Here is a 14,104-nt window from a genome sequence, read left to right as displayed (position 1 = left end):
CACCGATTACATGAGAAGTCAGAGTATGGGGGGTAGTTATCAAGCCGTCAACCTCAAATACGCTGGAATTCCGCAGCGTATTTGTGGCGAGGCTGATTCGCCTTAGTTATCAAGCCCTAGATACCGGCAAAAGTAGAATTTTGTGACGTAAGCTTCGATCCGCCGGACTCAGTCCGACACAGATCGATTCTTACGTCACTCCAGATGTTCCTCACACAAGTGCGGCAGAATCTGACTACTTTTGCTAGTTATCAAAAAACTAGCAGGTACGCTCGGCACTTTTACGGCCCAGCGTACCTGGTTTTCAATCCATAGGAATCAATGGGAGTCTGACCATAGCGAAAGTTCATGTTCGCTGCTGACAGACATCCCATTAATTCCTATGGGAGATGTCTGCACCTAACACCCTAACATGTACCCCGAGTCTAAACACCCCTAATCTGTCCCCCTACACCGCCGCAACTAAATAAATGTATTACCCCCTAAACCGCCGCTCCCGGAGCCCACCGCAAGCTATAATAAACATGTTAACCCCTAAACCGCCGCTCCCTGACCCAGCCGCAACTATAATATATGTATTAACCCCTAAACCACCGCTCCCTGACCCCGCCACAACTATAATATATGTATTAACCCCTAAACCGCCGCTCCTGGACCCCGCCGCAACCTATATTAAATTTATTAACCCCTATCCTGCCCCCCTACACCGTCGCCATCTATAATAAATTTATTAACCCCTATCCTGCCCCCCCTACACCGTCGCCACCTATAATAAATTTATTAACCCCTATCCTGCCCCCCACTACACCGCCGCCACTGTAGTAAAATTATTAACCCCTAAACCTAAGTCTAACACTAACCCTAACACCCCCCTAACTTAAATATTAATTAAATAAATCTAAATAATATTTCTATTATGAACTAAATTAATCCTATTTAAAACTAAATACTTACCTTTAAAATAAACCCTAATATAGCTACAATATAAATAATAATTAAATTGTAGCTATGTTAGGATTTATTTTTATTTTACAGGCAAATTTCAATTTATTTTAACTAGGTACAATAGCTATTAAATAGTTATTAACTATTTTATAGCTTACCTAGCTAAAATAAAGAAAAATTTACCTGTAAACTAAAAACTAACCTAAGTTACAATTACACCTAACACTACACTATACTTTAATAAATTATTCCTATTTAAAACTAAATACTTACCTGTAAAATAAACCCTAAGATAGCTACAATATAATTAATAATTACATTGTAGCTATCTTAGGATTTATATTTATTTTACAGGTAACTGTATTTATTTTAGCTAGTTAGAATAGTTATTAAATAGTTATTAACTATTTAATAACTACCTAGCTAAAAGAAATACAAAATTACCTGTAAAATAAATCCTAACCTAAGTTACAATTAAACCTAACACTACACTATCATTAAATTAATTAAATAAATTAACTACAAATAACTATAATTAAATACAATTACATAAACTAACTAAAGTACAAAAAATAAAAAAAGCTAAGTTACAAAAAATAAAAAAAATAAGTTACAAACATTTAAAAAATATTACAACAATTTTAAGCTACTTACACCTAATCTAAGCCCCCTAATAAAATAACAAAGCCCCCCAAAATAAAAAAATGCCCTACCGCTACCCTATTCTAAATTAAAAAGTTCAAAGCTCTTTTACCTTACCAGCCCTTAAAAGGGCCTTTTGTGGGGCATGCCCCAAAGAATTCAGCTCTTTTGCCTGTAAAAGAAAAATACAACCCCCCCAACATTAAAACCCACCACCCACATACCCCTAATCTAACCCAAACCCCCCTTTAAAAAACCTAACACTACCCCCCTGAAGATCATCCTACCTTGAGTCGTCTTCACTCAGCCGAGCAGCAATGGAACCGAAGAGGAGATCCGGAGCGGCAGAAGTTATCCTCCAAGGGGCGCTGAAGATATCTTCCATCCGATGAAGTGATCCTCTAAGCGGCGCTGAAGAAGTCTTCCATCCGATGAAGTGATCCTCCAAGCGGCGCTGAAGAAGTCTTTGATCCGGGCGATGTCATCTTCCAAGCGGGGTTTTCAATCTTCTTCTTCAGGATCCATCTTCATTCCGCCGACGCGGAAAATCCTTCTTTCCCGACAGACTACCGACGAATGAAGGCTCCTTTAAGGGACGTCATCCAAGATGGCGTCCCTTCAATTCCGATTGCCTGATAGGATTCTATCAGCCAATCGGAATTAAGGTATGAAAAATCTGATTGGCTGATTGAATCAGCCAATCAGATTGAGCTTGCATTCTATTGGCTGATCGGAACAGCCAATAGAATGCAAGCTCAATCTGATTGGCTGATTGGATCAGCCAATCGGATTGAACTTCAATCTGATTGGCTGATTCAATCAGCCAATCAGATTTTTCATACCTTAATTCCGATTGGCTGATAGAATCCTATCAGCCAATCGGAATTGAAGGGACGCCATCTTGGATGACGTCCCTTAAAGGAGCCTTCATTCGTCAGTAGTCCGTCGGGAAAGAACGATGTTCCGCGTCGGCGGGATGAAGATTCAAGACCTGGCTTCGAAGATGACCTCGCCCGGATAGAAGACTTCTTCAGCGCCTCTTGGAAGATGACCTCGCCCGAATGGAAGATTTCTTCAGTGCCGCTTGGAGGATCACTTCATCGGATGGAAGATTTCTTCAGCGCCGCTTGGAGGATAACTTCTGCCGGTCTATTCAGTTCCATCGGTGGCTCGGCTGAGTGAAGACGACTAAAGGTAGGATGATCTTCAGGGGATTAGTGTTAGGTTATTTTAAGGGGGGTTTGGGTTAGATTAGGGGTATGTGGGTGGTGGGTTTTAATGTTGGGGGGGGTTGTATTTTTCTTTTACAGGCAAAAGAGCTGAATTCTTTGGGGCATGCCCCCACAAAAGGCCCTTTTAAGGGCTGGTAAGGTAAAAGACCTTTGAACTTTTTTAATGTAGAATAGGGTAGGGCATTTTTTTATTTTGGGGGCTTTGTTATTTTATTAGGGGGCTTAGATTAGGTGTAATTAGCTTAAAATTGTTGTAATATTTTTTAAATGTTTGTAACTTATTTTTTTATTTTTTGTAACTTACGCCTAGATTTAGAGTTCTGCGGCCAAAGGGGTGCGTTAGGTACGCGTGCTTTTTTCTGGCCGCACCTTTTAAATACCGCTGGTATTGAGAGTTCACAGAATGGCTGCGTTAGGCTCCAAAAAAGGAGCGTAGAGCATATTTAACGCAACTTCAACTCTCGATACCAGCGGTGCTTACGGACGCGGCCAGCTTCAAAAACGTGCTCGTGTACGATTCCCCCATAGAAAACAATGGGGCTGTTTGAGCTGAAAAAAAACCTAACACCTGCAAAAAAGCCGCGTTCAGCTCCTAACGCAGCCCCATTGTTTGCTATGGGGAAACAATTCCTACGTCTGCACCTAACACTCTAACATGTACCCCGAGTCTAAACACCCCTAACCTTACACTTATTAACCCCTATTCTGCCACCCCCGCTATCGCTGACCCCTGCATATTATTATTAACCCCTAATCTGCCGCTCCGTAAACCGCCTCTACTTACATTATCCCTATGTACCCCTAATCTGCTGCCCCTAACACCGCTGACCACTATATTATATTTATTAACCCCTAATCTGCCCCCCACAACGTCGCCTCCACCTGCCTACACTTATTAACCCCTAATCTGCCGAGCGGACCGCACCGCTATTATAATAAAGTTATTAACCCCTAATCCGCCTCACTAACCCTATAATAAATAGTATTAACCCCTAATCTGCCCTCCCTAACATCGCCCACACCTAACTTCAAACATTAACCCCTAATCTGCCGACTGGAGCTCACCGCTATTCTAATAAATGTATTAACCCCTAAAGCTAAGTCTAACCCTAACACTAACACCCCCCTAAATTAAATATAATTTAAATCTAACGAAATTAATTAACTCGCCGAATGACGGTTCCTTTAAATAACGTCATCCAAGATGGCATCCGTCGAATTCCGATTGGGTGATAGGATTCTATCAGCCAATAGGAATTAAGGTAGGAACAGCCAATAGAATGCAAGCTCAATCTGATTGGCTGATCGGATCAGCCAATTGGATTGAACTTCAATCTGATTGGCTGATTCCATCAGCCAATCAGAATTTTCCTACCTTAATTCCGATTGGCTGATAGAATCCTATCAGCCAATCGGAATTCGACGGACGCCATCTTGGATCATCTTGGATGATGTTCCGCGTTGGCTGGAAGATGATGGCTCCGGAAGAAAGAAGATTGAAGATGCTGCTTGATAGAAGACTTCATCCCGATGATGGACTTCCGACTTCAGCCTGATGATGGAGTTCTTCAGTCGCCGCTTGGATCCAGACTTCAGCCCGAGGATGGACGTCACTCTTCAACCCCCCGCTTGGGCTTGGATCAACACTTCCGAGGCTTGGATCAAGACTTCCGAGGACCGATCGGTGAACCTGGTATGGTGAAGATAAGGTAGGAAGATCTTCAGGGGCTTAGTGTTAGGTTTATTTAAGAGGGGTTTGGGTTAGATTAGGGGTATGTGGGTGGTGGGTTGTAATGTTGGGGGGGGTATTGTATGTGTTTTTTTTACAGGCAAAAGAGCTGAATTCTTTGGGGCATGCCCCGCAAAGGGCCCTGTTCAGGGCTGGTAAGGTAAAAGAGCTTTGAACTTTTTAAATTTAGAATAGGGTAGGGCATTTTTTATTTTGGGGGGCTTTGTTAGCTTAGAGTAGGTGTAATTAGTTTCAAATTGTTGTAATATTTTTCTGATGTTTGTAAATATTTTTTTATTTTTTGTAACTTAGTTCTTTTTTATTTTTTGTACTTTAGTTAGTTTATTTCATTGTATTTATTTGTAGATATTGTATTTAATTAATTTATTGATAGTTTAGTGTTAGGTTTAATTGTAGGTAATTGTAGGTATTTTATTTAATTAATTTATTGATAGTGTAGTGTTAGGTTTAATTGTAACTTAGGTTAGGATTTATTTTACAGGTAATTTTGTAATTATTTTAACTATTTTAGCTATTAAATTGGAAAAGATTGTCCTCTGCGCCTATTCACAACCTATAGGCCCGGGGAAGGGGTAATCCTAGCTGATACCCAATATACAGGAACAAAATTAAGGTGTAACCCAAGGCGCCTACCCTAAGGAGGCTAGGTGTATAAAATGTGTAATCTAATTAAGATTCAGTGTAGTCTAAAAAATGTTTTTAATACATAAATAAAATTGTTTGACAGATAAAACAAATATATATATAATGTCTCAGGTATACATACAATGCTTCATGGATCCATGATAAACAACAGAGAAATAAAATCGAATAGTAAATAGAGTAAAACAGTAAAATAATCCAATAAAATGCAGTGCTAAATAATACAATAGCAGCGAGTGATATAGTTCCTGACAATCTTGTTTGGGAAGTCTCTGATGGATAAATGAGGTGTGAAGAGAAAAAGTGTAAAAAAACTCCTCTAATTGTGGGTGAAAGAAACTTCAAAATGTGCTCTAAAATATCAAAAACATAATCCTCGAAAAAAATATCTCAAAAAATATATATAGCTCTCAAAAACAATTTTATATATATATATATTCCACAGAAGTGTGTTCCAAAAAAACGGTGAAAAAATGTGAAAAAATGTGAAGAAAAATAATAAAGAAAATTTTTTTGGGGAATAAGTGAAGAGAAAAGTCTAAAATAGTTCAATTGTTCCAGTTGCTGAGTTTCCTAAATCCCAGTGGAAAGTGTAATCGGAGTGTCAATAAAGGTGTAGAAAATAAATTGTCAGTAATCCTTTATTCCTGAAAATCCTTAGCCATCAATCCAGTAAAAACAAAAATAAAAAATATGCACAAAAGACAATAAATAAGTGCAAAAAAATAAAAAGTAAAAATGAAAAACAGAGAACAGTAACCTGTAGAGAGAGAAGAGAAACAAAATATAGTGTAGATTGTCCTGAATGTTCAGCAAATAATGAAATAAGGCTTACCAGCTGGTCAACGCGTTTCGGCCCGTGCTAGGCCTTTCTCAAGACTGGTTTTAGTATACTGGTGGTGGCCTTATATAGTTTGTTTGGCCGGAAGTGATTTGTTACTCACTTCCGGTTTTTCGGATTTTGCTATCTTGTTTTGGGGCTAAATGTAATATACAGTTGTGTGTAGTTTCCTTATTTTAGTGTAGACTGATAATAGATTATGACGTTCTATAGTTTAGCAAGATATCTTTCGTTGTTAGCCCTTTCTTAATGCCTCCGTGGGAAACGTGACGTCACTTCCGGTCTAGGCAATTTTTACGATCGATTTCATAGATCGTGTATGCGAATTGGGTACATAATTCTGTTTGGGTCTATGTTTCTATGGGGGGAGTAGAGTCTATAATTCTCTTATTTTTCCATATTGATTTCCTTAATGTTGGTAAGCATGGGTCCGTAATAGGACCGACCTGATTGGTCATGACGTCACGGTCTCGGGTTGGCGCCTTTGATTGGTTCTGAAACGGAGGGTTTGCCTAATCCTGCCTTACTATTGGTGTGCAAATAGCCGTGATTTTAAAAGCCATATTCTTACAGTATGATGTTTCCTTGAACTATTGAAATAGAGGTGCTTTAATACCAGAGCACTAGTATTTTTCTAATGTGTATCTTCTAGGTATCCTGGTGTCTTTTTCGCTTTTATTTGTTCAACATAAAGAGAAACTGTCAGTAGATTTTAAATGAACGTAGTTTTTTGGCAAATTGTAAAAATGTTATCTTACAAAAGATGGACTTTAATTAACGGCGTAGTAGGGATAAATAATAGTATCTTATACTTTCTTTCTGATGGTGAAAGACACATGTTTTTTACGAAAGATGGATATTGATTATCGGCATAACAGGGGAAGGGGGGAGGTAGTTGTAACTTCTTATTTTCTTTCTGATATTTAGGGGCATAGGAGGTTTGGATACTTATGAGATCTAATTTAAGCGGTTTTACTATATATTAAGCCAATTTTTTAATTCCATACTTATGATATCTAATTAAGCGGTTTTTCTATATATTAAGCCAATTTTTTAATTCCAATAGTATCTTTTTGGTGATATAGAGCCAAGATGTTAGTGTGCTATCTGCCTGAATGGTTCAGCATAATAAAGAAAAGAAGTCAGTAATTCCTCTAATATGGATATGTGTATTAACCCAAATGTATGTTATTATACGCATATCTGTAGGTTGAGTATATTTAATCCTTACCTATAGGGAGGTTGATGTGCCCTATATGACTTATGGGACGTCAATGTAAGGACTTTTAATGCATTTTGGGTCTCTTAAAAGTACGATTGTATCATCTTTTAATCTATACCCTTAATATATATTTTTTCTGGATGTTTCTTATCAAGGTTGAAATTGTAAAATGTAGTATTTAAAAAGAAAGTCTTTGGTCGAAGGGGATCACTTATCTAAGGTTTCTACTTTTAATTAAAATGGAAGCATATTAAGATGGATTGGTTCGAATGGGGAAGCTTCTGATTGTAGTGGGTTTTATTTTTGAAACCCAATGTTTGATTATAGAGTCTTTTTTCGATCTGAGATGTCTACTTTAGTAGTAGCCTTTTGAGAGGGGCTAATTTGGTTAGGAGGATTCATCTTGTTTTGAACCTATTTTTACTTCAGAGTGTCCGATGTGATTAGGTCATGTTGAAAAGGTGCGACAAGTCTTCTTTGTTGTTAAGACCTCTTGGGTATAGACAGTCCAGGTTGAAGATCCATCTGGATTCCGCTGTGAGGAGTCTTTTTCCATAGTTCCCTCCTCTCCAATCCTTTTGGATCTTTTGTATCCCTAGGAAGGTCAGTTCTTTAGTGTTACCTTTGTGTTTATCTACAAAGTGTTTGTATAGCGCTGTATCTGCATTTAGTTTCTCGATCTGGAGCAGATGTTCTCGCATCCTATCTTTCAGGGTTCTAGAAGTCTGGCCTACATATTGTAGGCCACATGAGCATTGGAGCATATATATAATGCCCTTGTCTTGGCATCTGATTAGATCCTTGATCTTATATGTTACCTTGGTGTTATGGCAAATGAAGGATGATGCTTTTATACCGTGTTTGCAAGATTTGCATGATATGCATGGGAAGAATCCTTTAAGTTCTTTTCCAAACACATTTGTGACTTTGGCAGTCTTTTTCTTCGGTATACTCGGGGCCAGTTTGCTTTTTAGGTTCTTAGTTTTTCTGTAAATGAACCTGGGTTGAATAGGGAGTTTCTCACCTATCAGGTCATCATCTTTTAGTATACTCCAATGTTTTTTAAATATTTTCTCAATGATATTTTTGTTATCACTGTACTCTGTAATCATCGCTATATCCAGTGACTCTTCATTTGTTGTTGTTTTTGGTTTTTTATATTTGGTGAGGGTGGATCTGTCGATCATCCTGACCTCTTGAATTTTCTGGTCCAATTCTGTCTCGTTATACCCTCTCTCAAGAAATTTATCTTTTATCGTTGTTGCCTGTTCTTCCCATTTATCTGTAGTGGAACAGTTTTTCCTCATTCTTAACAGTTGACTTTTTGGTATGTTATTTTTCCAATTGTAATGGTGGCAACTGGTCATGTGTATATAGTTATTGCTGTCCACTTGTTTAAAGTGGGTAGAAGTCTCTAGCTTTCAGTTTTTCACTTCGATTTTTAAGTCGAGGAAGATTATATCGGTCTGGCTACTGGTGTATGTAAAATGTAGGTTATTCTTGTTTTCATTCATGATTTCAAAGGTGTAGTCAAGATCCGATTGTGTCCCCTTCCAGACTATAAGTATATCGTCGATATAACGGCGGTAGAGGACCAGGTCCGCGCTAGCTGGGCAAGATTCCCAAAAGATATGCTCCCATTTACCCATATATAGGTTGGCATAGCTAGGCGCGAACCTGGTCCCCATTGCTGTTCCACAAATTTGTTGGTAATACTGACCGTTATTACAAAAATAGTTGTGTTGCAATATATACTTGATACTATCTAGAATGAATCTCCTTTGATCATCTACGACCTCGTTGTCCTTTTTCAGGAAGTAGTCTACCCCTTCAATTCCTTCTTGGTGAGGAATACAGGTGTATAATGATGTAACATCACAACTGGCTAAAATAAAACCTTCTTCCCATGATATGTCTTCCAATAGATTCAAGACTTGGGTGGAGTCTTTCAGGTAAGAGGGAAGTTGTTGAACATACCTCTGTAAATTCAGGTCAACGTATTCAGATAGATTGCTACTGAGTGATCCGATACCTGAAATAATCGGTCTTCCGGGGGGGTTTTGCAGTGTTTTATGAATCTTGGGTAAGTGATATATCACGGGGGTTATGGGGTGATTAATGTTGATATAGTTGTATTCTTTTTCAGTAAGAATCCCTTTATCTTTTGCCTTATCCAGTAAGCTCAATAGTTCTTTTTTATATGTTCCCAACGGATTTGAGCGTAATTTGCAGTAGGTGTTTTGGTCACTTAATATTCTTTCATTTTCTGATTCGTAGTCACTTCTATTCATGATGACGATGCCTCCTCCCTTATCGGCCGGTTTGATACTTAAGTCATAGTTGTTTTCGAGTTCCTTTATTGTTTTAAACTGTTGAGTAGTGAGATTGTGTTTCCTTATCTTGAGTTTCTTCTGTTGGATATCTCTGATATCTCCGCATACTAGATTCTCAAAGGTTTCTATAGCTACTCCTTTGCTCGCAACTGGATAAAATGTGGATTTGGGTTTAAGTTCCGTATGTCTGAAAGAGTCCGTATATTCTCTTGGTATATAAGCCAATCTTTCGGTTGGAGGCCTGGAGAAAAACCTTTTGAGTGTGAGTTTCCTCACAAATTCCTTGGCGTTTATAAATGTTTGAAATTTATCTAGGCTCTTAGTAGGAGCAAAGGATAGACCAAACTTTAGAACTGAGTTCTCATCTTTCGTCAGGGTGTGTGAACTGAGGTTGAAGATGCCACCGTTATTTTTTGCATTTTCGTCTGTGTCGTGTTCCTGATTAGATTTCATATTTAATTTTTTGTTTAGTTTTCTTCCTCCTCTTCTTCCTCGATGAGTTTTCTTTTTGAAGCTTTTGGTTTCTCTGGTCCTATGTTTTTTTGGGGCATCGGTTGCTTGTTTCTCTCCTTGCTTGATGGGTGTTCTAACCCTAAAAAAGAAGAAGAGGATGAGGATAAGACGTCAATGTGAGGAGTAGTGGATGTTTGTGGAACAGTTCTTGATTCTGTTCTTTTAATGCAGTGTTCAATCCTCCATTCGTCTTTCCCACGGTATTCATCTTGGGCAGTCTTCCGTCCGTCTTTTGTTTGAGGTGTTTTATAGGCCTCCCTATGTGTGTAGTCAGGGTAATTTTCTCTTTGTTGGTAAAAGGCAGGTTTCCATTCATTTTGTCTATTTCTTTGTGTCCTCCTGTAGTAGTGTTGTCTCCTTTGTGGATAGTAGTCCCCTCTCCAGTTGGTTTGATTGTTGAAATTATAATGTTTTGGTGTTCTGTTGTCATAATGGTCCCATCCATTATTCCATTGATTTGTCCTTCTATCTGGTGAGTAGTAGACTCTCGGCCTTATCTCTCTCCTTCTTTGGGGGGTTTGACAATAATCATTGCCCCTCCTTTCTGGAGTGTAGTTATCTCTCGGTCTTCTGTCTCTATCATCATTAAATTCCCTGTAGTTATTGTAATCGTTGTATCGCCTGTAGTTCTGTCTATACCTGGGTCTTTGCCCACGATTTGGGTAGGGTGATCTCCTATGATCATTTACTCGCCTCTCATAATTATTGTTAGATATATTGGACTTTTCCTGTTCTTGAAGTTGTCTCTTATATTCTTTCTTGTTTTTTGAAATTTGTATTTCATCTCTGATTTTCTGTGTGTATGCAGTTTTCGTAGTCTGGCTTTCGCTATTGGCTACTTCTGCTTCAGTGTCTTCAATTATAGTGATGGATTCCTTTATTTCATCACTACATTCTTTATTTTCTTTACTTTCAAGCTCCCTCATAAGTTTTTTGGTTTTCTTTTGGATCACATCTTCTCTGGCTTTTTTTACTCTCTTTACTAGATTTTCTCTCTTGTCTGTTAGGTCCTTGGAATCTTGTCCGGAGTGTTCTAGATTCAATAAGATTGCTTCATTTTCTTTAATTTCATAATCCATCTCTGTAGTGAGGGATTCTCTATATTCAATGATTAACCTCATTAGCTGCCTTGAGGTGTTAATTAACACCATTTTCCACTTGTCAGAGATTGAGTTGGACAAGGGAAAAGCACATTCTTTATGGGTAATTAATCCCTTTGGTATGATATCTAATTCAAGGCATTTTTTTAAAAAAGATATTTCCGCTTTAAATTTAATTTCTGAAATTAATAATTTTTCTAAGTCTTTAAAAATGGACTGGATGTCTATAGTTTCTTCTTCCTCAACTTCGATACTTATTAGTTTAGTGTGTTGGTTGACTTCTATAAGTACATCTTGTCTTAATGTGTTAAGTGAATCCATTTTATATGAACAGTTTTTTGTAATTGGCTGCTGAGGACTGGCTAGGATATGTCAAAGTTAAATTGGAAAAGATTGTCCTCTGCGCCTATTCACAACCTATAGGCCCGGGGAAGGGGTAATCCTAGCTGATACCCAATATACAGGAACAAAATTAAGGTGTAACCCAAGGCGCCTACCCTAAGGAGGCTAGGTGTATAAAATGTGTAATCTAATTAAGATTCAGTGTAGTCTAAAAAATGTTTTTAATACATAAATAAAATTGTTTGACAGATAAAACAAATATACATATAATGTCTCAGGTATACATACAATGCTTCATGGATCCATGATAAACAACAGAGAAATAAAATCGAATAGTAAATAGAGTAAAACAGTAAAATAATCCAATAAAATGCAGTGCTAAATAATACAATAGCAGCGAGTGATATAGTTCCTGACAATCTTGTTTGGGAAGTCTCTGATGGATAAATGAGGTGTGAAGAGAAAAAGTGTAAAAAAAACTCCTCTAATTGTGGGTGAAAGAAACTTCAAAATGTGCTCTAAAATATCAAAAACATAATCCTCGAAAAAAATATCTCAAAAAATATATAGCTCTCAAAAACAATTTTATATATATATATATTCCACAGAAGTGTGTTCCAAAAAAACGGTGAAAAAATGTGAAAAAATGTGAAGAAAAATAATAAAGAAAAATTTTTTGGGGAATAAGTGAAGAGAAAAGTCTAAAATAGTTCAATTGTTCCAGTTGCTGAGTTTCCTAAATCCCAGTGGAAAGTGTAATCGGAGTGTCAATAAAGGTGTAGAAAATAAATTGTCAGTAATCCTTTATTCCTGAAAATCCTTAGCCATCAATCCAGTAAAAACAAAAATAAAAAATATGCACAAAAGACAATAAATAAGTGCAAAAAAATAAAAAGTAAAAATGAAAAACAGAGAACAGTAACCTGTAGAGAGAGAAGAGAAACAAAATATAGTGTAGATTGTCCTGAATGTTCAGCAAATAATGAAATAAGGCTTACCAGCTGGTCAACGCGTTTCGGCCCGTGCTAGGCCTTTCTCAAGACTGGTTTTAGTATACTGGTGGTGGCCTTATATAGTTTGTTTGGCCGGAAGTGATTTGTTACTCACTTCCGGTTTTTTCGGATTTTGCTATCTTGTTTTGGGGCTAAATGTAATATACAGTTGTGTGTAGTTTCCTTATTTTAGTGTAGACTGATAATAGATTATGACGTTCTATAGTTTAGCAAGATATCTTTCGTTGTTAGCCCTTTCTTAATGCCTCCGTGGGAAACGTGACGTCACTTCCGGTCTAGGCAATTTTTACGTTCGATTTCATAGATCGTGTATGCGAATTGGGTACATAATTCTGTTTGGGTCTATGTTTCTATGGGGGGAGTAGAGTCTATAATTCTCTTATTTTTCCATATTGATTTCCTTAATGTTGGTAAGCATGGGTCCGTAATAGGACCGACCTGATTGGTCATGACGTCACGGTCTCGGGTTGGCGCCTTTGATTGGTTCTGAAACGGAGGGTTTGCCTAATCCTGCCTTACTATTGGTGTGCAAATAGCCGTGATTTTAAAAGCCATATTCTTACAGTATGATGTTTCCTTGAACTATTGAAATAGAGGTGCTTTAATACCAGAGCACTAGTATTTTTCTAATGTGTATCTTCTAGGTATCCTGGTGTCTTTTTCGCTTTTATTTGTTCAACATAAAGAGAAACTGTCAGTAGATTTTAAATGAACGTAGTTTTTTGGCAAATTGTAAAAATGTTATCTTACAAAAGATGGACTTTAATTAACGGCGTAGTAGGGATAAATAATAGTATCTTATACTTTCTTTCTGATGGTGAAAGACACATGTTTTTTACGAAAGATGGATATTGATTATCGGCATAACAGGGGAAGGGGGGAGGTAGTTGTAACTTCTTATTTTCTTTCTGATATTTAGGGGCATAGGAGGTTTGGATACTTATGAGATCTAATTTAAGCGGTTTTACTATATATTAAGCCAATTTTTTAATTCCATACTTATGATATCTAATTAAGCGGTTTTTCTATATATTAAGCCAATTTTTTAATTCCAATAGTATCTTTTTGGTGATATAGAGCCAAGATGTTAGTGTGCTATCTGCCTGAATGGTTCAGCATAATAAAGAAAAGAAGTCAGTAATTCCTCTAATATGGATATGTGTATTAACCCAAATGTATGTTATTATACGCATATCTGTAGGTTGAGTATATTTAATCCTTACCTATAGGGAGGTTGATGTGCCCTATATGACTTATGGGACGTCAATGTAAGGACTTTTAATGCATTTTGGGTCTCTTAAAAGTACGATTGTATCATCTTTTAATCTATACCCTTAATATATATTTTTTTCTGGATGTTTCTTATCAAGGTTGAAATTGTAAAATGTAGTATTTAAAAAGAAAGTCTTTGGTCGAAGGGGATCACTTATCTAAGGTTTCTACTTTTAATTAAAATGGAAGCATATTAAGATGGATTGGTTCGAATGGGGAAGCTTCGGATTGTAGTGGGTTTTATTTTTGAAACCCAA

The sequence above is a fragment of the Bombina bombina genome, chromosome 1 (genome assembly GCF_027579735.1).
Source record: "Bombina bombina isolate aBomBom1 chromosome 1, aBomBom1.pri, whole genome shotgun sequence".
NCBI lineage: Eukaryota > Metazoa > Chordata > Amphibia > Anura > Bombinatoridae > Bombina > Bombina bombina.
The sequence above is the reverse complement of the archived record's forward strand: the minus strand, read 5'-3'. Positions refer to the sequence as shown.